Here is a 26,585-nt window from a genome sequence, read left to right as displayed (position 1 = left end):
CTCTTCCCCATGAAAAACAAAACCGAATACTATTTCACTGGCTGTCCTTGGTGAGCACCAAAGGCTGCTGTGACTCACTGTGGTGACTCTCACAAGGGGACGTGTTGCTTCCTCATAATAGAGACTTGATAGGGAGGGCTTGACAGGTGTCTCTGTGGACCTGGGGTCTTGGAAGGGCCCCCACTCTCTCAGATGTGACTAGTGTCTCAACTGTGTTGTTATTTAGTCACTAAGTCGTGTCTGATTCTTTTGTAACCCCCTGGACTATAGCCCACCAGGCTCTTCTGTCCGTGGGATTTCTCAGGCAAGAATACTGGAGTGGGTTGCCATTCCCTTCTCCAGGGGATCTTCTCTGCCCAGGGATTGAACCCGTGTCTCCTGCATTGGCAGGTGGCTTCTTTATCGCTGAATCACCAGGGAAGCTCATGTCTCAACTGTACTATCTATATCCATGACCAAAATAACAATATCAACAGAAAAACATCAAAAACATTCTAAACACTAAAATAGTTCGAGAAGCAGGCTTGGCTTATTTCCTGATTGACAATTATCTTTGCCTGTGCAGCGCTCTTTACCATTTAGGGAAAACATCAGGCATGTGCTCCTACAAAGCCTGTTAGCCCATCCTACCCATTGTCAAAGGCATCTATGTCAACTTCCCATTTTACCGAAGGAGTTGGAGGATTTGCCTTAAGTCACTTCCCTGATTGTTGGTGGAGGCTGGGCTTGAACTAGGTCTTCTTACTGCCTGTTTTCACACCTTCTATGAGCAAAGGAGGCTTCCCTAGTGAGAACACTCCCTGCCCCTGCTTTTGCAGGAGGCTACTGTACTGAATGATAAGGTTATTCTGGCTGCGTGTTCTTTGGAAAGATAGCTTGACTGAAATTAGAGCTTGACTTCTTATCTTTGTACATTTGTTACTCAGCCATGATGTGACTCTTAGTGCTGATAATAATTGTTATTGTTTATTGCTGTCGAGCAGAGAGATGCCTGAAAGATCCCACACCAAAGAGAACCCAGATGCTCTCACCCCCACGAACCACATGCATCTCTTGTGCAAGGCACTTGGAGACCTTGGAACCGACTGCCTCGCAGTGTGTAGGGGGGCGGGACAGCATTGGGCTCCGTGTGGGTGATGCTAATAGGGGCTGAGAGTTCATGGACTCTTCCTCTGTCTTCTTGCTACCTCTGTCCACTGGCTACCCTTCCTCCCCTCTCCCCTTCACCTTTCCAGTTACAAGTCCGGGTTCAGTTACGTCAATCACCAGTGAGTCCTGAAACTCTTAGCCTTGGCATGTGAGATAAAAGTGGTTCTGTAAAGAAATGTAATTTGGGGCAATGAAAGCAATGGGAATTTTAAAGTCATGGAAACATATAATTGGAAGCTAGAGCTGGGAAGTCAGAGAAAATTAATTTGAACACAATCATTTATATGGTTGTGGAAATTGAAGCCTTTGGATTTCAAGGAACTTGCCACACAGTCACTGCAGTGTATTCTGGAGGTGGCCTTTAAAGGCTATTAGAGTTTCCTTGGCCTCTTTTGGCAGATGTTGTATTTTTCAGGAATATTTCCTCTTATTGATTTTGCATTCAGTTTTCAGATAGCGAAAACTATGTTAAGAGTTTCTCTCGTGAAGGAAATGGCAGCCCATTCGAGTATTCTTGCCTGGGAAATCCCATGCACAGAGGAGCCTGGTGGGTCCATGGGGTTGCAAAAGAGTCGGACGTGATTTAGCAACTAAACAACAACAACAATATAAGCATTTCAAGAAAGAGTAAAAGGAAAAAAAGACTCTCAAAGTTTGGTTGGTGCAAAGTGTAAAGTCATAAAACATTCTTTTATCAAATCAAATTTTATGAGGGCTTTGTACATCATGGGCTTCCCTGGTGGCTCAGCTGGTAAAGAATCTGTCTGCAAGGCAGAAGACCCGGGTTCCATCCCTGGGTTGGGAAGATCGCCTGGAGGAGGGCATGGCAACCCACTCTAGTATTCTTGCCTGGAGAATCCCATGGACAGAGGAGCCTGGCAGGGTACAGTCCATGGAGTTGCAAAGAATCAACTGAGCGACTAACACTTTCACTTTCACTTTCACGTGCACATCAATACAAGACAAGACATTGAAAGGATGGGCTTTGGTTTCTTCTCAGAGAGAAGAAAGGCCTTGTTCGTCCAGGGCTGAATCAAGGGATTTCAAACATGTCAGTGGCCCTGAACGCATCCTCAGATCACCAAGCCTGGGCGTGGGTGAGATGGATCCATATTTAGACTTTCAATCAGTTTCAAACATAAAAAATTGATTTTGGCAATCAGACGGCAGTCAACTGCGAAATGTATTTGTGAATAAGCTTCTGAATTTCCATAGTGACATCATAGGATTAACTGGATCTGTGTTTAGATCTGTGCTGGGGAATCGTCTTATTTGGATTCAGAATATTTGACGGTGTTAATTAACACCCCAGTTGGGCTTCACCTCACTTAAGGAGCACTTTCTCCCCAGCTTTGTTGCTGATTCAGGGTGACACAGGTGATGGCAGGTTGGTGTGAGCACTTGATACCTTAACCCTCCTTCCTAGCTCCAGATGCAGACTGGGGAGAGTGGCAGAGGGCTCACTGTAGGCACTAATATCAACTTTGAGGATCTTTTCAGCTCAGCTGGTTACAATGATTTGGGGTTAAGCTGCTTTGATTCCTGAGCAAGTTGGTTTTGAAGACCCTTGAACAGCTCATCCAGAAGAATCTTGTTTAAGAAGGGCATTTGTGTCGTTGAGAACAAAATTTCAAGGGAATTTTAAAAGCCAGCTATTATAGGTCTAATAAGCAAAATAGCAAGATAAAGACGGAGTAAAATCTTTGGGGAAAATTAAAAAAAAAAAAATTAGTTTTTTTCTGAGTGTAAATTCAGCTGACAAAGACGAGAGATGTTTAACCCTTTGTGGCTTTCTTCCCCACATATCAAATGTTGTTTTCCAAGATGTATTAATTGATTAATTAATTAATTATAATTATGTCTGTTTAGCTAGCTCTTGTATAAATATCCATAAGCAGTATAAATACCATATAAGGGTGTCATGGCTTGTAGATTTTTTCAAACTGTTTTTTAGGTAAATCTTTCTTTTTTTCCACTTGTGGTAGTGGAGGATTACTCTTGTAACTCGTTTCATTTAATATCGTCCCCAGGTTTATCCTTACCCCAGATGACTGGTAAAAACAAAAGTCAGTTGTGTGCCCTCTACTGGTTATATTTCTCTGTTACAGAAGTATTGTATGTTGATGTCAGAGTTCATTGCTTGTGGTAGGGCTCATAACTGCTCACTGTTCTTTTTCTAAATTCATATGAATTTTTAAAAGCAAACAGAACTAGAACAAATCATCTCACAATTTGTATGGAAATATAAGAAACCTCGAATAGCCAAAGCAATCTTGAGGAAGAAGAATGGAACTGGAGGAATCAACCTGCCTGACTTCAGGCTCTACTACAAAGCCACAGTCATCAAGACAGTATGGTACTGGCACAAAGATAGAAATAAAGATCAATGGAACAAAATAGAAAGCCCAGAGATAAACCCACGCACCTATGGACACCTTATCTTCGACAAAGGAGGCAAGAATATACAATGGAGAAAAGACAACCTCTTTAACAAGTGGTGCTGGGAAAACTGGTCAACCACTTGTAAAAGAATGAAACTAGAACACTTCCTAACACCGTACACAAAAATAAACTCAAAATGGATTAAAGATCTAAACGTAAGACCAGAAACTATCAAACTCCTAGAGGAAAACATAGGCAAAACACTCTCCGACATAAATCACAGCAGGATCCTCCATGACCCACCTCCCAGAATATTGGAAATAAAAGCAAAAATAAACAAATGGGACCTAATTAAAATTAAAAGCTTTTGCACAACAAAGGAAACTATAAGCAAGGTGAAAAGACAGCCTTCAGAATGGGAGAAAATAATAGCAAATGAAGCAACAGACAAACAATTAATCTCAAAAATATACAAGCAACTTCTGCAGCTGAATTCCAGAAAAATAAACGACCCAATCAAAAAATGGGCCAAAGAACTAAACAGACATTTCTCCAAAGAAGACATACAGATGGCTAACAAACACATGAAAAGATGCTCAACATCACTCATTATTAGAGAAATGCAAATCAAAACCACAATGAGGTATCATTTCACACCAGTCAGAATGGCTGCTATCCAAAAGTCTACAAGCAATAAATGCTGGAGAAGGTGTGGAGAAAAGGGAACCCTCTTATACTGTTGGTGGGAATGCAAACTAGTACAGCCACTATGGAGAACAGTGTGGAGATTCCTTAAAAAACTGGGAATAGAACTGCCATATGACCCAGCAATCCCACTGCTGGGCATATACACCGAGGAAACCAGAATTGAAAGAGGCGCGTGTACCCCAATGTTCATCGCAGCACTGTTTACAATAGCCAGGACATGGAAGCAACCTAGATGTCCATCAGCAGACGAATGGATAAGGAAGCTGTGGTACATATACACAATGGAATATTACTCAGCCATTAAAAAAAAAATACATTTGAATCAGTTCTACTGAGATGGATGAAACTGGAGCCCATTATACAGAGTGAAGTAAGCCAGAAAGAAAAACAACAATACAGTATACTAATGCATATATATGGAATTTGAAAGATGGTAACGATAACCCTATATGTGAGACAGAATAAGAGACACAGATGCATAGAACAATTTTATGGACTCTGAGGGAGAAGGTGAGGGTGGGACATTCTGGGAGAATAGCATTGAAACATGTATATTATCATATGTGAAACAGAACACCATTCCATGTTCGATGCATGAGACAAGGGCTCAGGGCCGGGGCAATGGGATGACCCAGAGGGATGGGATGGGGAGGGAGGTGGGTGGGGGGTCCAGGAAGGGGAACACATGTAAACCCATGGCTGATTCATGTCAATGTATGGCAAAAACTATTACAATACTGTAAAGTAATTAGCCCCCAACTAAAATAAAAAAAAAAAAAAGCAAAATGAGTGGCGTTAGAAACTGCAGGTTCAGAAGTTGGTACCTCAAGGAGGGCTCCAGTGTCTTCCTTGTCATCAGCTTGTCATGTGGCTTGTGGAGGGGACCCACAGCTTGACACTCGTCCTTCTGTTATGGAGTAAACGCTTTGGTGCAAAGAGACATCTCTCTGTGAGGCCAGTGGCCGCCGCTTGGGAACCTCTTGGGTTCTGATCTTTGTCTAGGCTAGCCCTTGTCACCCGTGTCAGGTCTTTGGCAATCTGTCAGCCACTGAATGCAATCAGCAGATTTTTTGGTGTGCTGTCAGATCGTTCAGACTCTTGAACCCCTTGGTGCCCCGTGGATTTCTGCCAGAAGCAACTATAGGGGCTTCTCTTTTCTGCCTGAGAGGTGGGTAGTAAAGTGGGGACTCCTTCAGTTTAATTCCACGTCCATTTATTGAGAACCTACCATCTGGTAGGTTTTAAGGGAGATTCAAAATGAGCAAACCCACTGCCCCCTTGCACCTACCCCTCACCCCTCTGAACAACAACAACGAATCTCTTTCTTATTCAAGAAAGAAGAAAAAAAACATATGGCATCCTAGTTAAAAGAAGTATTCAATACTTCTTAGGTAATGATGAGACCAGAAAAACCTGTAGAAAAGATGTAGACTTTGTGATGCTTGCATTCTTTTTCCTGTAAGTAATTTGTAACTTGCTTTTCGATAAGCTGTAATGAGATTAAACATCCTTCCTGTTCTCAGTGGAGTGTCTCCAGCTAATGACTGTCTATGGAGAAATGACCGATGTGACCGGGATAAGCCCTACCCTGTGTATCTTTCACAACTCTTTCACTTTGCACCCGATGCCTCCTTGCCCAGCCATGCAGTGATTCTAAAGTTGATACCCTGGCTTTCTGTCATCTTCCTCTCAACCCTCTCTTGATTATCTTCATCCAAGTTCAACAGAAGTTGAGTTGGATGAACCTGAGGCTGTGCCCCAAATTGGTAAACTTTTTTCCTGTTTCTGACCCCAGTGCCCAGGTTCTTCTGAGCTCACATGGATGGCCATCAGTCATCAGATGCTGCACAATGGAAATGAAGGAGAAATGCTATTCTGTATTTTCATAAGGCCCAGGAGAATCTCTTTTTAATATTGGTGATCATAGATGGAATGTCCATTAAGCGACAGTGGATAGCAAGACCTCTGTCAGGGTCTCTCACTAGCAGCACTGTTGGTCTCTTGGGCTGGATAACCCTTTGTTGAAGGGGGCTTTCCTGTGCATTTTAGGGTGCTTAGCAGCATCCCTGACTGTCACCTATTCGATGCTAATTGCACCCCCAAGTTGTGTCTCCAGTACTGCTAAATATCCCCTCAGGGCAAAATCACCTTTTGCTAAGGACCATTATCCAAATCCAGGACCAAAACCACTATCCACTATCCAGGACCACTGCCTTCTTTTTTCATCCGGCTCCTTCAGAAGTCTTCATGAACATTCATTTGGTTGTTTGCTTCATTCATTTATCAGTCTTTAAATGTTTACTTATGCTAGCTTCTCAGCAAGGTACTGGAAATATAAAAATCAACTAGGCATCTACTTCTTACTCATTTTTTAATCAGTTTTGAACTGATCATTGTTTTTACCATTTTGATTTTTATCATGTTTATCTTGAAAGTTCCCTTTTCTGAATTTTGCTCCCAGCCTGTATCCTCTGACAGGCACTTGAGCGATTAGGACCTCTTTAATGATGAATGTTGTGTTTCTATTTCTGTAGCCTGTTTGTTTGAAAAAAGTCCCTTGCAGTGTGGGTCAGTATCCTTGACTTTTGACACAGCTATTAACCTTGTAAAATGATAATGCGCTATTAATCTATCAATTTCATCCATGAATGCCTCAACTGTTTCAGACAGGGCCTCGTGCTTGTCATTCCAGATATCCTATTTTTTTATAGTGTGATTTCTTTCCTTCTCTTTAACTGGCCACCTGAGGCTTCTTTTCATGTGTGGTCCTTTTAAGTTTTATTTAACTGAACTTCCGTTTGGGAACCAAGAGCAAGCCCAGCTGAAAGATACCACTAGAATGCTTTCGGGTGAACTTTGTTGGCATGTGTCCCTTAGAATTTTTAGAAACTGTAATATAGAAATTGCTCATGGGAAATCAAATTTACAGCAGTTATAGTTCAAAGAAGAGGGGCAGGGGGATGCATTTCAGGGAGGAGTTTACAGATGGCTTCAACAAGATTGGTAGTTTTAATTTTTTTAAGTTGTCTGGTTCATTATATTATTTTCAAATATATTTTTGTATACCTGAAATATTTTGTAACAGGCTTTAAAGGAAAAATAAGCAGCTGAAAGTGTTTTTCTTTCCTGTCCTCGACTCTTTTAAACTAGATATTCAGGAAATTAGGTCTCCACTTGCTGAAGTACCCACATTCCTGCCAGGGAAGAGGTGGGTACTGTGCAGTTATTTAAGATTTATAGCCTCTTAAATCCGATAAGAGGCACTGCTTTCTTGCCACGTGCTTTCGAAAAAGAGACTTTCTGCAGGGCGACCAGGTTCGTCTGTAAAATGAGTAAAACCTGTTAGGAATTAATTTCCCCTAAGGATGCGAAGAGCTGGGCGCTGGGGAGTCCACGGGCGTTGCGCACCCCAAAGGGGAGAACTGAATCGGAGGAGGCGGAGAGGAGGGAGGCGACGGTGTGCGGGGAGGAGCCACAAACCCTCTTCTACACACCCAAATGACCAGATTCATCACAGCACGAAACTTCACGAGGTAACGCCCACTCCCACCGCCTGGAGCCCGGGGAAGGCTGGTTGCTTCCTCATTTCTGTTACTGGAAGTTCTGAGAGATGCGAAGCAAGACGCGAGCGGCATGTGCGTCTCCCTGAGCGGCGGTGAGCTTGAATTTCAAAAACCCGTTCTTTTCACCGGCAAATTTCTTTGTGTTGGGAGGTGTGGGCCGGCGAGAGGCCGGATGGGAGCCCGGGCTCCGCAGCTGCCGCGCGTGGACCTGTGCGCCCGGGATCGGCGGGGCGCGTCTGCGCGCTGCGCTGGGGCTGCCCGGGGACACACCACCCAAGTGGGTTCTGGTTCCTGGGAAAAAGGGTTCGGGGTTTTGAAAGCGCTTCATATCTCCCCCACCTGGCACCCCTCTCCCATCCGCGCCTCTTCTGTAACCAAGGATCTCACTGAATCTGGGTTCTGGAAGGAGGTTGTGGGATCCTGTTATTCACAAAAGATGCGCTGTGTCCCAGTCTGCCCTGCCGCGCGCCCAGTAATTCCAGGTCGACGTCTTTGAAAAGGAACCCCGTGAAAGTCTCGGGATTTAAGTGACAAAAACTTCCGAAGGAATATTCTGAAGCTGTGGTGCTAACAGGCTGCTGGGTGGGAATTCTGGAGTGAAGCCTGGGAAGTCTAGGTTTCTCATTAATTCTGTCTGATTGAGTGAGTACAGTTCTAGGCTTTCTGGCTATTGACGTGTTATTTATTTATGTGGAACTTTTTTTTCTTGAAAAAATGTCAGTTTTCTATGGCAGCTGGTTTGTCTTTAGACTGATTGCCTAAGTCGATTTCGGGTGGGGTGGGGAGAGGAAGTTTGGGTGGAGGGTGGCACCAGGGTTGGGTTGATTGCAAGATACACTTCACTTGTCTCAGCAGAGGGTAAACTTGGACAAATGCAGGTCAGGTGTTCTTTAGGTTTTATTTTGAGCCCCTCAAGGAGCTTTCTTTTGACCTGTGTAGTGTTTCCTCGCTGCAGGGTGCGTTAGGTGGAGGCCTGGGGGTTAACTGTTATCTGTGTCATCTATTTCCTATCTGACCAACAGGTTAGTGCGGAGGGATGGGAGCTGTGTGTGTATGTGTGTGTGTGTTTTGTAAGCTGATCTTTTGTAAGAATTTTTAGAGAATTGTCCTACTCTCTGAGCCAGAAGCGAAGGCGAATGAATGTGTGGATCTTATTATATTTGTAGAAAACCAAGTTTTAATTTGTAAGGGCTTCTCCCAGTTCTGGGGTGGGTGTGACTGGGGGGATGTTGGTGGCCGATTCTGTCGTTCTCCTAGTGCCAGAATGGACCAGCCTGACTTCCCCAGCCCACCTTCCATCTGAACTTCGGGGTTTGGGGGACGGGATGCTGTGCCCACAGTGTTAGCCTTCGTTTACTTTCACCTTCTAGCTTGCTCGACGTTTATGATACAGAAGTAGAATGAAATTACTTTTAAACCAATCTAGACACGTGCTGGGCTTCCCAGGTGGCTCAGGGGTAAAGAATCTGCCTGCCAATGCAGGATCCCGGGTGGAGAGAATTCTCTGGAGGAGGAAATGGCAACCCACTCCAGTATTCTTGCCTGGAGAATCCCATGGGCAGAGGAGCCTGGCTACAGAGGGCTGCAGTCCATGGAGTCGCAGAGAGTCAGTCATGACTTAGCTGCTGAGCACGAGCATGCACGCGTGCCAGGGAAGAACAACAGGAGGCCTGGTCTGGGCTGCTGGAGCCCTGCTTTCTAGCTTGTTGTGGGCTCAAGAAAGAACGGGCAGGTGGGTATGAACTTGATGCGGATCCCCCCGCCCCGCCCCACCCCCCCGCCAAGGAGCCTTTAGTAACTTACTCAACAGGAAAGACAACCAGACTCGATCTCGTGATAGTGTTGCTAAAACTGACTAATAGACCCTTGTTTGTGGAGTTTTATGGAACAGTAATCCTCAGCTAGAGAAGGGGGAATATATTATTCAGAACGGTTTCTAGACACTGTCACAGGGGACTGCCAGGGGACATCATCATGAAGCTATTTGAAACGTGCGTTAATTATGCTGTATGACCTTGCAGGTGTTACAACTTCTGTATCATTGTTTTCTTGTGATCTCTTTACCTCGCCCATAAGTAACCTGGATGGGCTCTGGCTATTTGAATTTTATCTTATTTATTTATTTGTTTATATCATTTGGCTGCGCTGCAGGGCAAATGTGGGATCTCAGTTCTCTGACCAGGGTTTGGACCTGCCCCTCTTTCATTGGTATTGTGGAGTCTTAACCCTGGGACCACCAAGGAAGTCCTTGGATTTTATTTTTTTGTCATTGCAAGTTCAGTTTATTCCGTAGAAGTAAGGCTATTAAGATGATTTTGTTTTTAGTAACTAGTTTTCTTTTTAATAGGGATTTTCCCATTTCATTTTAAACTTATTTATTTAAAGTTACACACAATATCCTTTCATAATATTTTTCAAGAGTATAGCATCTGTAGAAGTGTTTCCTTTTTCATTTCTGGAATTGGTTATTTGTGGCTTTTTTCTTTTTGATCAACCTTGCTAATGTATTATCAGTTTTATTCATTTTTGAAACACCTGACTTTGGTTTCGTTTATATTTTAAATGAAGCATAAACAGACACAACTTCTTGTAAGTTTACACGCATTTAAAAAAATTCTGCCCTATGGAACTCTGTCAAAAAAGATTTTAAGAGCCTTTAAAGCTAAGTAACTGAATCTCCCAGTTGTATGGAGGAGGATACTGAGTATTTATGTGTCTTTGACGTAATGTTTTCCAGTTTTATTAAAACATACCTTGTGTTCTTGAGTATCGTACCTGTTGGAGCAAATTGTTGTAAGGTGGGTTTTGCATATTCACTGTGACACACCCTGTGAAATTGTTTTGCAAACATCTTACTAGAATTCACCCAAGACTTACTGATAATTTAATGTGAATTGGAGGTGATTTCAACCCATTTAACAATACAAGTTTACTTTGTACTGAGACAGAGCAAATTTGCTGTAATGACTGAGGAAAAACGTTTCAGTTCCTTTCTGGTTCATATTTAATGCATGAGCCTTGGCATTTTAAAGTTTCCTCAGAAAATTTGAGTATGTGGTGGTGGTGTAAGAGCAATAACTTTGGAGTCAGAAGAGCTGGGTTTGAGTTCCTGCTCTCAGTTTTAGCTGTGTGGCCCTGGGAAAACTGCCTAACCTCTCTGAGCCTGCGTGTCCCCTACTGTGAGACAGAGGTAATGAAAACTACTTTGGGGGGCCTTAGTAAGATTTCTCTGAGCTTTCATGTAAGGTACCTGTCTCGTGGTTTGGCACAGAGTAGACACTTAGTAGATTGTAGTCCATGGAGTGTTTTCCTCTGCTATCACTGTCCAAGGTCACAGTCCTCTCAATGCCTTCCTTCCAGAAATGGGAAAGGTTTTTGCAATAGCATGAAACAAAACCACTTCTATTGTTTTTGTTTTTTTTTTTAATTCCGGGCAAGTGGAATTACCAGGGTCGTGTTCCATAGTTTCATTTTATCCTAGTGAATGGATGGTAAATTGACTGTACATTTTCCCCCCTCCACTTTTTTTTTCAATTAAACTTTTTTTAATTGTGGAAAAAGTGACATAGCCTAAAACATACTATTTTAATATGGTGGGAGATTGTTGGGGCTGATGAACACTACATTGATTTTGTATTTCCACATTTTCTGATATTTATACTATAAGGTGGCGCTAGTGGTAAAGAACCCTCCTACCAATGCAGGAGACATAAGAGACTCCGGTTCTATCCTTAGGTCAGGAAGATTCCCTGGAGGAGAACATGGCAACTCACTCCAGTATTGTTCCCTGGAGAAGCCCATGGATAAAGGAACCTGGCAGGCTCTAATCCCTAAGGGTCACAAAGTCACGACTGAAGCAACTTAGCACACATACACACATACACACGTATTGTTTAGCGGCACTAAGTACATATACATTGTTGTGCAACTCTCACCATCATCACCTTCCTGGGATTATTGTATATTTTCTTTCAGTTCATTTCACCCCCTTGAGAGTCTCAATGCTGTCTTCTAATTCCTTCCCTTTCTTTCTTTCTTTTTTTGGGGCTATCTTTAGGGTACACATAGGGGCTTCCATGGTAACTCAGATGGTAAAGAATCTGCCTGCACTGCAGGAGACCTGGGTTCGATCCTTGGGTTGGGAAGATCCTCTGGAGGAGGAAATGGCAACCCACTCCAGTATTCTTGCCTGGAGAATCCCATGAATGGAGGAGCCTGGCGGGCTGCAGTCCATAGGATTGCAAAGAGTCAGACACAACTGAAGCGACTGAGCGCTCACAGGGTACAAATGAGAGGGGTACAGAGCTCAAAACTTGGGATGTGAGTCAGTGGGGTTGCTCCTTTGAAGGCAAAGTTTGTTCACTTTAGTTACTACAGAATTTAGCTGGGAGATGCTTGGGGTTGATGATTGCCACATTGATTTCGTATTTCCGCCACATTTTCTGAGCGTATTCTTCCTGAGCTTGGAGTTCGTCCGTGCTTTGCGGGGAGATATGGATTGTTGAATGCTGCTGCTGACCTCTTAACCAAGAAGTGAAATGAAGAGCAAAGGGTGGAGGAGGTTGGCTGGGTAATATTCCGGCACAAAGGACTGTAGCATGATTGAAGTCTCCAAACTCAAGCTGTTTGTTCTTCCCTGGGGTTTCTCCTCTGAATAGATCCTGGGAGAATCTGTGGCATAATTAGTTAAGATTTATTTAGGCATCCAGTGTTGCAATGGGCTGAGCTGGGCATGGGGAAGGATTGTGAGCTGGAGAAAGGCTTTATGGTGTGGTGCCAACATCATTTGCTATTCTGCCCAACCAGTGAGTCTTGGTTTACATTTTGTGGAATGAATTGGCCTTTGCCGTGGGGTTATTTTCCAAGACGGCTGATTGATTAACTAGCTGCCCTTGACCTGGCCTGTCTGCTATGACCCCGAGGGCTGAGTAATAGCACCGGAGCTGCTGTTTGTCTTAGTTGGTGTTTTTATGAGAACGGAGAACAAGAGGGCCCATAGTCTCCCTAAGTGTTTTGCAGCACTGCCTCCATAGTTTATTTTGATTCCTTTGCTTGAAAACAAAGTATTAGCATACCATTCACTGGTGAAACTTGAGGGTGAGAGGTCATCACTTTTGGAAAGCTGTCTTTTTCAATGGTTCTAGATGGATTTGTAAGATCTTGAGCTAGATCATAACGCCTCATGCGGTACCTTACATTCGTATAAGTGTTGGACATTTCGGGCTTTCATAAATTATGAGATTTTGGTGGGCAAGAATAACCATGGCCAAAGTGCTTTGTACAAAGCCATAGCGGTAATCATGAGAGCCTGGTAAGCGAAGGTGGCGCTAGTGGTAAAGAATCTGCCTGCCAATTCAGGAGACGTATGAAATGTGGGTTCAACCCCTGGGTTGGGAAGATCTAGAGGAGGGCATGGCAACACACTCCAGTGTTCTTGCCTGGAGAATTCCATGGACAGAGGAGCCGGGTGGGCTACAGTCCATAGTGCTGCACAGAATTGGACACAACTGAAGCGACTTAGCACGCATGCAAATGCTTCTTTGATTATTCAAATACAAATTGCTTGTTAGATTATGAATACTAAATACCGATTTATTGAGTATCTATAACATGGTGGTGGTGGTACTTTAGTTGCCAAGTAGTGTCCAACTCTCGCGACCCCATGGACTGTAGCCTGCCAGGCTCCTCTGCCAGTGGGATTCTTCAGGCAGGGATACTGGAGTGGGTTGCCAGGGGATCTCCAGGGGATCTTCCCAACCCAGGAATCAAACCCAGGTCTCCTGCATTGCAGGAAGATTCTTTACTGACTGAGCTATAAGGGAAGCCCGTCTACAGCCTTTGAGGTACTTTTCCTAAGTTATCACAGTGAGGTTTCCGAGGAGGATCTCGTAACCTCTAGAGGAATATGAAAGGGGAGCACAAGACCCATTGTTTTCCGGTGTCTGCTCTTGTAGGTAGAACCACAGTGGACTGAGCCCCACCCCTCTAGACCCAACGGCCAGGAGCAGGAGGGCTGGTCCCAAGGGGTGTGATGGCTCTGGGTCCTAGCCTCTCACCTAGGACGTGAGCTACCCCTGTGGATGGCACATTTGGAGATCTTGAGAAGCCTCTCCTGTTTGGGATGGGGTAAGTGGAGTGTTTGCATAAGGCTGGGACGTGAGGAGGCAAGCCTTTAAAGTCCTTCTTGTCTTAGGATCCATCCAAATCCTGCTATTCAGGACAATAGGAGGTTCATTATCTGTGACTGTTTTGATGAGAAGAGGGGTTCTGATTCTACCTGCTCAGAAACCGAGGCTTTGAAATGGATTTCCTGGGAACTTTCTGATGCTTGAAAGTGAAAGGGTTAATTGCTTAGTTGTGTCCTACTCTTTGCAAATCAAGGACCTGTGGACTGTAGCTCACCAGGGTCCTCAGTCCACGGGATTCTTCGGGCAAGAATACCGGAGTGGTTTGCCATTCTCTTCTCCAGGGGATCTTCCGGACCCAGGGATTGGACCTGGGTCTCCTGTATTGCAGGCAGTTTGTTTACTGTGTGGGCCACTTAGGGGCCCTTTCTTCTTGGGTTGTTCACATGGACAGGCCAGTCTTTCGGGCTTGATGAGGAGGTGGTAGAGGTGCACCCCAAGTCAGGGCCACCGTGAGCCAGGTGGGTCTGCCCTTTGGGAGCCTCCATACATATGCACTGATTCCTTCCACCTTGAGTCGTGAGGAAGAAGGTTCCCATTGATTTTCAGGTTACATCATTTTAGAGACTTTCCGGGATAACCTTCCTACCTTTGTTTTCCTGACTTTCCCTTTGCCTGCCCTCGTGACACCAGAAAAGGGGAAGAAAGAATCAATTTGGAGAGCAGACGGGCTTTTTCTGGGGCTGTTGTACATGAGATCATGTTCCTTGGAACAGAGAGGTTGAATCTTCACCTGAACTGGGAAGTAGGTTTGGTTGCAGTGGGGTACTTCATGTGGCTTTCACTGCTGTGCCCAGATGAGGTCCCATCATCACTTGAGAGGCAAGGGACTTCCTGCTGGAAGGATCCAGGGGGAGAAGTGTCTGGTTTACAGGCACTTGGAGAAAAGAGATCTGCGGAAGAGACACCTTTTCTGTCTCCCATCTGTGGCCTGAGGCTCTTCTAGGAAGTCCAGCGAAAGGGGACTCGTGGCTCTAAAGTTCCCCCGCCACGTGGGGACAGTGTCGTCTGCCCTGAGCCACATTTCCCACATAACGTCATTGGGTGAGGATGATTTAGACCAAAAGGGGCTTTCTAACTATACACGTATATTTACTCTTTCCATGCTTGCCTTCCTCCAGGGACTTCCCTGGTGGTCCAGGGGTTAAGACTCCATGCTTCCATGGCAGGGGGCTTGAGTTCGATCCTGGGTTCGGAAACTAAGATCCCGCATGCCGCATGGCATGGCCAGCAACAACAAACAAACAAGAAACAACAAGCAAACAAGCTTGCTTTCCTCCCGTGGACGTAGCCACTCAGGCCCTGTTAGTAGGTGACATAATGCTCTACTATTTAACAGGGATCAGATTTGGGTCCTATGCTGGTTGATCCAGGATCTGAACAAAATAAGGAACTGCCAACTTGATGGAGAGGCTGAATCACTGATGCTTCCTGAGGCATGAGCCCTGCAATTAAAAAAAAATATATATATATATATATATTTACTGTAATAAGAACACAGCACGCAATCTACCCTCTGATCAGACTTTTAAGTATACAGCACAGTATTAGCAGTAGGTGCGGTATTTTACAGTGAGTCTCTAGAACTTGCTCATCCGGCATACCTGAAATTTAATACCCATCGATTTGTACCTCCTCATCCCCCCTCCCTCCAGCCCCTGGCAACCCCCATTCTGGCCTTTGCTTTCATGATGAGTTTCACTATTTTAGATCACCTCATGTAAGTGGAAGCCTGCAACATTTGTCTTTCTGGGACTGGCTTATTTCACACAGCACAGTGTTCTTAGAGTTCATCCATGCTGTTGCATACGAGGATTTCCTTCTTTTTTAAGGCTGAATAATATTCTTGTGTGTGTGTGTGTGTGTGTGTGTGTGTGTGTGTGTATGCATGCACGCGCACACATGTGTATACTGCCTCCCCCACCCCCCCCATTGTTGGACCTTTGGGTGGCTTCCCCATCTTGGCTACTGTGAATAATGCTGCAGTGAACATGGGACGGCTAATGTCTCTTTGAGATCTTGCTTTCGTTTATTTTGGGTAAATACCCAGATGTGTGATTGCTGGATCCTCTGGTAGCTCTGTTTCTTGCTTTTGTAATGGCTACCCGCTTTTGCCTCCTGATCCCTGCAGTTTATTTCCCACCGTCATCTCGGGCTCTCCTCTGCAGGTCTTGCTATGACCTGTTCTTCCTGTCCTACCTGTTCTCCTGGCCACACCTGAATCCAGACTGGCAGCCTTAGCACAGGGCAGTCTACAGACGTCTTGCTCTCTTTTGAATCCCATTGCATTGTCATAATTGGGTTGTTGGCTTTATATTTTATAATATAAACAACAATAATCAAAACAACATTTAACCCCCTGTAGCACATGCCATCTGGGCTCTGTCCCATTTTTTTGGATCCACGTTGTCTTTTGTGCATATCAGCTTCCCCCCACATGCCTTCACCCCATAAGCCAGCATTCCCTTCTCTTTGTTGGTGAGCCAGCCTCAAGGCTTGATGCCCCTTTGACCATGGAGTCCTTGTCCCCTGAGACAATCCTTAGCCAGAGCTGACCACCTGGAGGGCATGGATATTTCAGGCAGACTCTTGAGGTTTTCGCTGTCCTGTGTCCAGAGAGCTCTGGTGGCCTCTTTCTCCCACTCCCCAAATGGTTTTCTGTGAAAATGCCTCTGCTAAGTAACTTAAGCATGAGTTCTCATCTCTGGGTTAAGGAACTTGTTCCCAGCGACAGCGTTAGCAAATGGAGGAGAGAGGATTTGCACCGCAGTTGCCTGATTCCCCGAAGGCTCCCGTGTGTCTCTCCAAGGTAGGGCTGGTCATCCTCTTCTGTACATTGGCCTCATCGTGGGTTATAGTGACTGCCACAGGCTGTTGTGTAAATCCTTGCTTGATGAGTGGCTAATCGGCCCAGCTGACCTCTGCACTGTCCCCCAAACAGCCTTGCCGAGTCCTGTCTCTGGGCGAGTGTCTGTTCCATCTCCCCCTCTGGTGACCTCCCCCCGGCTGTCTTTTAGAATCAATGTCAGCCTTCCTCCCGCTTGCTGCCTTTCCGGTCTCTTCCAGCCCCGAGTCATTTTTTCCCCCTTAGAGCCCCGTATTACTAGTCAGATGTTGCCTTTTTTATCTTTTTTTCCTCCCAACTCAACTGTAAATCCTTGAGTGTTGCGATGGTGCCTGGAACCACAGAGTAAGCATTTGGTGATCTGATTCTTCGGGGATGCATCATAACCTGGCCCAAGCTGTCCAAAGAAATGCCACGGTTGTTTCCCGGTTGTATGAATGAAGGGAACTCGAGGTCAAGGAACAGACTTGAGAAAAATAAGATAAGTGAGGAGGCAAATCTAAAAATCGTCAGCCCACTTTTGGGTGAGCTCGTGTTGCATTTTCACGCTACAGCTGTTCAAGTTGAATCACAGGGTGGATGGATCATCTCTTGGCTTCAAGCACGGTGGTTAGCCGTCTTCCCCCCCTGGGGGAATGGAAGCAGATTTATGTGATGAATAATGCAGTCTCTCTTCCAGTTCTTGGGATGTGGTTTGACAAACTTCATGAAAATGGTAGGTGAAAGCACATCAAGTGCTTTCTCCCCCCATTTGAAGGATAATAATGACGTGCTTCAGCAGAGTTTGTGTGTTGAGTTTGAGCTGGTGGTCAGCCCCACTGTTCACGGTGACCTGTCCTCTTTGGCAAAGAGATTCAGACATGCTTTGCCCCCTGGGTGTGTCTCACCTCAAGGTCCCAGAGAGAGGACGGGGCTGGAACTGAACAGGCTACAGAGAAGGGTCCACGTACATTGGTCATGTGCTGTGTGCCTGGCTTTCTGCTCGGAGCTCTCAACACAGTCCGCGATTGAACCTCAGCACCTCCTTGGACATGGCACCTTGACCAAGTCCAGCTGTTGGCACCTGTGTGACTTCACCAAACTCATCCTGACATGGTGACCCTGGACTTGAACTGTGCTTTATCTAGCTTTTACATCCATGGCCATTCCCATGTGTCTTGACCTGCCATTCTAGATAAAAGCAGAGGTGTTTAGATTGAGGATTCTAGAATTCTGAAACTCCCGGGTCTGTGTCTGATCTCTGCATTTCTGACTTAGCCAATTCCCCTTAGCACTTCACCGTTCATGAGTCTGGTAACGTCAGCACAGTGTGAAACACCATACTGAAGTGGAACTTTTTGGCAGGATGCGAAATATTTGAAAAATATCACAAAATTACTGCAAAATTAGGGAGCTGATTTTATTTTTAGCTGCCTGCCCACAGGTGAGACATATCAAGCTCATTTCTTGCACACCATCAGGAAAGAAAGTCGAACAGTTGCAGCCTGATTCATGTTGATGTATGGCATAAACCAGCACCATATTGTAAAGCAATTACCTGCCAATAAAAAAAAAAGGTAACCATTAAAAAGGTAGTTGCAGCCATCTTTTTAAGAAGGAGCCTCTGCAGCCAGATGGAGGGCTTTCTCACCACTCTCCTATTCGATAGCTCATATGGCCTGGGGTGTCACTGCCTTGGGTTTGTAGTAGCCGGATGCCCTGGATTCTTTGGTCATCCTGTTCCTCTCCTGCCCACATTGCATAAACATTGGCATGGCAGGGACAGATGGCCGCTCCGGGTGCTCCTTTGATGTCACATTTGGTTGCCTGGGTTGGGGGTCCGGGTGGTTGCCACTAGTCTCCATGGGAGGGGAGGTGGGCTGGGAAATACCCACTTGACAGTGGGTAAACAAAAGCTTAACTCCGGAAGCACTGGGTGCCCTGATACATGTGCAGACTGGGCTGCAACCAAGTCAGGTTTACCTAAGTGTGTTTAGTTCGGGAAGAGACCAGTGAAGCACAGGATTTTCCCTCTGCTCCTAACTGATGCTCAGAGGAGTTCCGTTTTATTATGAGAATGGGAATGGAGTGGGGTGGGAATGGGGTGCTGAAGAGAGAGAGAGGATTGCAGCTAATTACTTTCAGAGCTAGAAAAAAAGTTCATTCCAGAGACCTGGGTTATCTTTTGCTAGAGGTGCAGGTGAAAGTCTCTGAAATCCCAGGGGAATCCAGATAGAGCAGTCAAGGCCCTGTTATCCATGGGACTCTTTGCTGGTCAAGCAGTGTCAATCTGTGTGATCCTCGAGGACTGAAGGCTTTGATGAAAACGGGAAGCGTGGTAATGAAGATCCCCCCCAGACAGGGAGGGCATGAGGCCGCAGAATCACGCCTGGAAGAAAAATCAAGGGTTGACAGATCTTCGTGGTTTTAGTTTTGGAAGGAAGACTGGAAGTAATTACAGTTGCCTGCATGCAAACCAAGCATGGAGTTGAATCTGAGTAGAAAAGGCAAAAGCCACAAGGGTTGATTGAAAGCTTTTCCTGTTCCAGCCTCTGGGTTATAACTGTTGTTATTTATTTTTCTAATGCATTTACACAATTCCCAACATCCCTGGTGGCTCAGAGGGTAAAAGAATCGGTCTGCAATGCAGGAGACCTGGGTTCGATCCTTGGGTTGGGAGGATCCCTTGGAGAAGGAAATGGCAACCCACTCATCCCATGGACAGAGGAGCCTGGTGGGCTGCAGTCCATAGGGTCACAAGGAGGTGGGCTCAACTGAAATGACTTAGCACACACGCACTTAAGTATTTACTCTCCGCCTGGCACAGTTTTGCTTTTTGCCACGCCACGTTGCGTCCGGGATCTTAATTCCCCAACCAGGGATGAAACCAGTGCCCCCTGCATTGGGAGTATGGAGTTGTAACTTGTGGACCACCAGGGATATCAAGTGCCTGGCTCAGTTTTAAATGCTAAACATGGACTAATGCCTTTAATCTGTCCAATAACCCAGTGAACTATTGTCATCCCAGCTTTGTGTGTGTGTTTGTCACTCAGTCATGTCCGAATCTTTTGCGACCCCATGGACTGTAGCCCACCAGGTTCCTCTGTCCATGGAATTCTCCAGGCAAGAATGCTGGAGTGGATTGCCATTTCCTTCTTCAGGGGATCTTCCTGACCCAGGGATTGAACCCAGGTCTCCTGCATTGCAGGCATATTCTTTACCATCTGAGCTACTAGGGAAGCCCAGCTTTACAGGTGAGAAAAATGAGGCAGAGAAGGGACACAGCTATGCACAGCAGGTCCAGGTGAACACGTGGGCAGCCTGCATGCCCAACTCCCCCAAGCTTCTGGGGTTCTTCCCAATTCTGATTTTCCTGTGTTTCTGGAACAGTCAATACATCTTCTTTCTAAGAGTCAGCAGCAAAACTTTTCAGTATTTAGAGGAATCTAGTTTTGTGTGAATGCCTGATGGGCCATTTAGTCATGAACAGATCTACCCTACTGATGTTTTAGATCCTTCGGAGGGTGATTTTAATTATCATACAAATAGCATGAATATGAGTGTGGGAGTTTTATTACTCAGCTCCTTGGTCATGGTTCGAAGGTTTTCTCTGGGTAGTTCCAGCGTCAGTGTTGACATTGCTAAAAATGATCTCCTGCTAGGGTCTAGCGAGTTTTCTCTTTGGGCCCTTAAAAATGAATGGTCATTTTAATTTTTTAAAAAAATTAGGTGAGGGAGGTAAATAAGCTCAATCATTTGTATTTAGGCAAAATGATTATCATTATTATTTGCTAGTGTTTATTCAATAAAATATGAAAAGAACACTGGGCTAGAAGTGAAGAGACCCAAGTCTTCTTTACCCGAGTGCTTCCTATCTCTTGGACATTAGGTGAGCCAGTTGCTTGGGGCAGCACGTTATATCCTTGGGGGTCCTTGTGATGTACAGAAATTTCTCTCTGTATTATTGTTCAGTCACTCAGTCATGTCTGACTCTTTGTGACCCCATGGACTGCAGCACACCAGGCTTCCCTGTCCTTCACCATCTCCTGGCGCTTGCTCAAACTCATGCCCATCAAGTTGGTGATGCCATCCAACCATCTCATCCTGTTGTCCCCTTCTCCTGCCCTCAATCTTTCCCAGCATCAGGGTCTTTTCCAATGAATCAGGTCTTTGCATGAGGTGGCCAAAGTATTGGAGCTTCAGCTTCAGCATCAGTCCTTCCAATGAATATTCAGGGTTGATTTCCTTTAGGATTGATTGGTTGGATCTCCTTGCAGTCCAAGGGACTCTCAAGAGTCTTCTTCAACACCACAGTTTGAAAGCATCAATTTGGCACTCAGCCTTCTTTATGGTCCAACTCTCATATCCATACATGACTACTGGAAAAATCATAGCTTTGACTATATAGACCTATAATAGAGGTAGTATGTATCAAGATTCAACTTTTAGCTTCATATTACTGCATTATTTATTTAGACATTTTTTTTTAGACCCAGATGCTACAGCTGGATTTTACGATTTTGGTGTTTAAAGTATTGTGTTATCTTCTGGTTATGTTTTCTTTTCTTTCTTTTTCTTTCCAGGAGTAGGGGGTTTCATATAGGATGAAAATGGAAACGAAAGAAGAGATTGGATCTGGAAATAATTTTCAGCAGTGGAGAAATTAACCAAAATAGGAAAATGCACCATTTTGTTGCTAGATCAAGGGAACATGGGAGTGCTTGCCTGCTTTTTCCAAGTAATTGGATACATTGGACATAGATTACTTTTTCATTGGGCCTTTATGGTTTAAAAGGAAGCAAAAAAAAAAAAAAGCAGATTGGAATGTTAAATATTTCTGTCTTTTCAAGAACACATCAAGTTGGCATTTAAACTCAAATTGCCAGCCTCCTCTACTTCTATAATTTGAAATCAGACTGAAATTCTTCATCTTAGTTCCGGTGACCCCTGTCTGTTTATCCACCTGGCCTTCTCTCTGGTTCTCTTTTTAATTCACAAGTGGTAGTGGGTGTGAGGGACCAAGAATACTTTGAATGTGGTAAATACAGGATGTGGGGAATTCGTCTGCAAAATGTCAGCCTTGAGTAGACATTTTGTAAACGTCTGCATTTACAAATTTAAGATGGAGGGCCTTCTGAAATGCCTTGTAGTTGCATTTTAATTTTTTAAAATTTTAAGTTAAATTAGTTAAATTTATTTAAATAATTTTTAAAATATTTATTTATTTGGCTGTGCCAAGTCTTAGTTGTGGCCTGTGGAATCTAGTTCCCTGACCAGGGATTGAATCTTGGCCTGTTGCATTGGACCACCAGGGAAGCCTGTGCAATTTGAGCTTTTAAACCTGGTGTGACACAGTCCAGGATTTCAGTCCTGAGTAGTATGGTTGTGTGGGGTTTTCCAAACTAGGAAGACATTTTGATTTTAGAAATTGTTGAGAATGAATTTTGACTTTAGAAATGGTTTCTTCTAGTATTTCATGTCTTAAAACACATTTGGGCTCTTGGGTATCATCTTTCCTCATGTTTCCCCTTCAACGTGCTGTGGCTGGTGGGCCTTTGAGCCCTGAGGGTCCTATGAGCCTGCATGCAGTCTGTTTGGAGGTGGTGAGCTCCCCTTTTCTGAAGAGATGGGTCTCTCTGACTTGAGATGTCCCCCTTTCTCTGGTTTTTTTTAGTCAGTGCATAGATTTTGACATGGTTGATTGAATGAATACTCTTCTAATTTCTTTCTGTATCTGTGTCCAGGGACTTTCACGAGTCCTTTTTTCTCTTCCATTTTTGGCCACACCACTCAGTGTGTGGGATCTTAGTTCCCCAATCAGGGATCAAACTCGTGTTCTGTACGTTGGAAGCATGGAGTCTTAACCACCAGACTGCCAGGGAAGTCCCAAAGAACTTTTATGAGTCTTTGTCTTGAAATTTGTCACAATCTTGGTTGAATGCTTGGTTGAATGTTCAAAGTGCATTTTCCAATCAGCAGTTCTTCTCAGCACCTACTATGTGTCTTAGTGACAGGCTCATGGGATTCAGGCATGGATGGGTATGGTGGATATGGTAGATGCCCCAACAGAACTCGGGGGCTGGTGGTACCAGTTGCGGGAAATGGGCTAAGTGTAATGGAATTGATGACAAAATCCCACAGAGAAGTGTTATTAATAGCAACAAGAGAAAATATTCAAAACCTATACGATGTTTCAGAGTTTATGATCCATTTGAAGTGCATGAAAAAGCCATAGTGTTGGAATTGGATTCATGTGTGTATAAAACTAAAACCAGCCTTCTTTGACAAATTTAGCTTCTCAGAAATATTCTTAGAAAGAGGGACTTTCTTAGAGAGTGTGAAGCCTATTTTGTCTTCAGCTCCTGAAGGTTGTACTTTATATTTCTCTCCTCGTAAGATGCTATTAAAACCATACAAGCATCCACACAAAATCTCTGCGCAGGGATGTCTGTGTCAGCTTTGTTCCCAATTGCCAAAACTTGGAAGCCACCAGGATGTCTTTCAGTAGGTGAATGGGTAAATAAACCATGGAATATCTAGACAATGGGATATTATTCAGGGCTAAAAACTATCTTTCAAGCCATGAAGGACATGGAGGAAACTTAAATGCATGTTACCAAGTGAAAAAAGCTAATCTAAAAAAGTTCCATACTGTATAATTCCAACTGTGTAACTAGCTGAAAAAGGCAAAACTGTGGAGACAGTAAAAGGACTGTTGGTTGCTAGGAGGTTGGGGAAGGGAGGCATTGACGGATCAGTAAAGCATAGAATTTTAAGGGCGATGAAACTATTCGGTATGATCATTTTAATGGTAATTACATGACACTGTACATTTCACGTGGCTCACTGGTAAAGAATCTGCCTGCCAAGCAGGAGACATGGGTTCCATCCCTGGTTCTTGAAGATCCCCTGGAGAAGGAAGTGACAATCCAGTCCAGTATTCTTGCTTGGGAAATCCCATGGAAAGAGGAGCCTGGCGGGCTACAGTCCATGGGGTCACAAAACAGTCAGATACGACTTAGCAACTAAATAGCAACAACTCACTGCATGGGTGACTTTGTTTTGTTTTAATTTAGCTGTGTCGCATGCCATGAGAGGTCTTAGTTCCTGGACCAGGGATTGAATCGGTGTCCCCTGCAGTGGATGTGCAGAATCCTAACCACTGGGCAGCCAGGGAATTCTGTGCACGGATGGCTTTGGAACAAAGATGTTGAGGGGGTGAGGGTGAGATCTTTTGTTAACAAGTGGGGAGTGATCCAGGTCGAGGGCCCAGGCTCCTGGGGCCTGGCTGGAGAGAGCAAGCAGGGAGACTCCAGGGGGTGAGTGTGATCAGGGGAGGAGCTGGTAGGACTTACTGAGACGGGAGGCCTTTGAAAGATAGTAGGTGGGAGACATGATCTGATTGAGGTTTTTTATTTAAAAATATGTGTTATTTGTTTGGCTGCACCAGATTTTTGTTATGGCAAGCAGGCTTTTAATTGTGGCATGTGGGATCTAGTTCCCTGACCAGGGGTCAAGCCTAGGCTTCCTGCCTTGGGAGTTGGGAGTCTTAACCACTGGACCAGCAGTGGTTGTCCCTGATTGAGGTTTTAAAAGGCTCCTTCTGCCTGAAGTGTTGAGGGTGAGTCAGGAGCCTTCTTTTCACCCTTGTGGCCAATAATCCTTACGTCTGAACAGTGATTAGACTTTGAAACGGCTCACACAGTCCCCGATCCCACCGGTGCTGTTGGGTCTCTCTTAATAAATTTTTTTCTGCTTCTCTAGGTGCAGATATCTTTCTTTATAGTCGATGAGAAAAAGGATTTTCATCATGCCAGGATAGTTAGCTGATGAGTTCCATGATGAGTTTGAGAGTGCCCGAGAAATGTTCGAAGATCGTATAGGGTTCTCTGCAGTCTGATATTTCATTTACCTTCAAAACAGAAAACTCCTCTCTACTTTAGCTCTTGTTTTGCTCTGAGAGCCCCTTTCTTGCCTGTAATCAGGTTCGACTCTCCTTTCCAGTTCACACACCCCTTTTTGGTTCGGTCTGATCATGTTTTGGGTCTTAAAAAGGTGAACCACTTGTCATGTGTGTTACCTTCCTCTTCATGACCCAAAACATATTGGAGGATCTCTTTTAAAAATCCCACCCTAAATTTTTTTGATATTGGACCCTTGTTGGTCCATTTCAAGTGGCATGTGGTGAACTTGTCCACAGATGTTAGTTTACTCATGTACTTTGAAGAGAATGATAATAACTTTCACATCTGGTCCCTTTTTCGTTTAGGGACCTTAAAACCCCAAGTGCACATTAGTTAAACCTCTCATCACTGGAAGGTAGGGAAGGAGTGGAGGGCGTGGCTTTAGCCATCTCTGCAGAGAACTTGGAAGGACAGCCTCTGGGCCCAACACAGTCACAGGCATTTTGCACTTCATGAATGCCTTTCCTCTAGCATCTTAAATCCTTGGCAAGTATTACCTGGTGGGCAGTGTATTGTCATGCATTTCTCTGGGCAGGGAACTATGGGGAACTTCCCCTAACTTTTCAGTACTATCATTTCAGAGGACTTCTATCCTAGTTCACATGTCCTTATAGCTTATTATGGATTGTCTGGAATCTCATAGTGTGGACTGAAGCACGGTAGAGTTGACTGATAAGGTTGTCTGCTTTTCTTTGCATCTTTTTGGTTTGGTATTGTAATAGGGAGTTTCTTTATCAATGGCATCCCTGATATCTCAGTTGGTAAAGAATCCGCTTGCGATGCAGGAGACCCCAGTTCAATTCCTGCGTTGGGACAATCCTCTGGAGAAGGGATAGGCTACCCATTCCAGTATTCTTGGGCTTCCCTTGTGGCTCAGCTGGTAGAGAATCTGCCTGCAATGCAGGAGACCTGGGTTTGATCCCTGGGTTGGGAAGATCCCCTGGAGAAGGGAAAGGCTACCCACTCTGGTATTCTGGCCTGGAGAATTCCATGGAATGTATAGTCCATGGGGTCGCAAAGAGTTAGATACGACTGAGCGACTTTCACTTCACTTCACTTCCTTTTTCAATGTCAGCTGCCTTCCAAGTGGGTAATGGGTAATTCTCATTTAGGAGCCTGGGACATTCCCCCCCACCTTTACCTTCTTCCTCCGGAAAGTTTCCCAAGTGAATTGGGTCAACAGAAAGGCAGTAGAGAGCCATGTCTTTCTCCAGAAAAAGCTGCTTCAGTTCATTCCTGATAAATGAGGACATTGGTTTAAAAGATGGAACAAAACAAAACAAAAAAACCAAATGGGAGCCTGTTACAGTCATGTCATCGATGGGTGGGGAATTTAGCTGCTAACCTGCAGGAGGGAAGCGAAGATCTGGCTCTTGCCATGATCAGGGTTTTCATAGGCACGGCCAGAGAAGGGGTCATTGCATGAAGGGACGCTGCATGGCAGGTGGAAAAAGCAAGCCTTGGCAGCACACGAGAGTGTTGTGAGATGCACAGTGAGACGGCAGAGAGATGGGCATTATTTTATGTTTATCTTTATTTTTTTGATTTTAAAAATTGAAGTATGATTGGTTAACAATATTGTATTAATTTCTGCTGTCATATATATATATATATATAAGTATGTATACATATATACATATATGCATTCTTTTTTACAAAATAATCTTTTCCATTATGGTTTTTCACAGAATACTGAATATAGTTCTCCATGCTATACAGTAGGACATTGTTGTTTATCCACTCTATATATAAAAGCTTACATCTGCTAACTTCAGCCTCCCTCGCCAGCCTCCTCCCCTTGGCAACCACC

General features: G+C 44.5%; 1 protein-coding gene across 9 annotated transcripts in view; it reads left to right on the top strand.

The window, feature by feature from the left end:
• TIAM1 (TIAM Rac1 associated GEF 1) overlaps positions 1 to 26,585 on the top strand; it is a 665,813-nt gene that overhangs the window by 263,284 nt on the left and 375,944 nt on the right. For 3 of the 9 annotated variants that reach the window (XM_081558088.1, XM_081558047.1, XM_081558080.1), the window contains exon 1: positions 7,728 to 7,894. The exons of the other annotated variants lie outside the window; for them this stretch is intronic. The gene's annotated coding sequence lies outside the window, so the exon portion shown is untranslated. Of the gene's footprint in view, positions 1 to 7,727; positions 7,895 to 26,585 lie in introns of those variants that run through there. 9 annotated transcript variants of the gene reach the window in all.

Source organism: Giraffa tippelskirchi, chromosome 2, assembly GCF_054371585.1.
Source record: "Giraffa tippelskirchi isolate mGirTip1 chromosome 2, T2T-mGirTip1v1.2.pri, whole genome shotgun sequence".
NCBI classification, from domain to species: Eukaryota; Metazoa; Chordata; class Mammalia; order Artiodactyla; family Giraffidae; genus Giraffa; species Giraffa tippelskirchi.
Note: the sequence above shows the minus strand (reverse complement) of the source record. Positions and strands in the feature narration are given on the sequence as shown.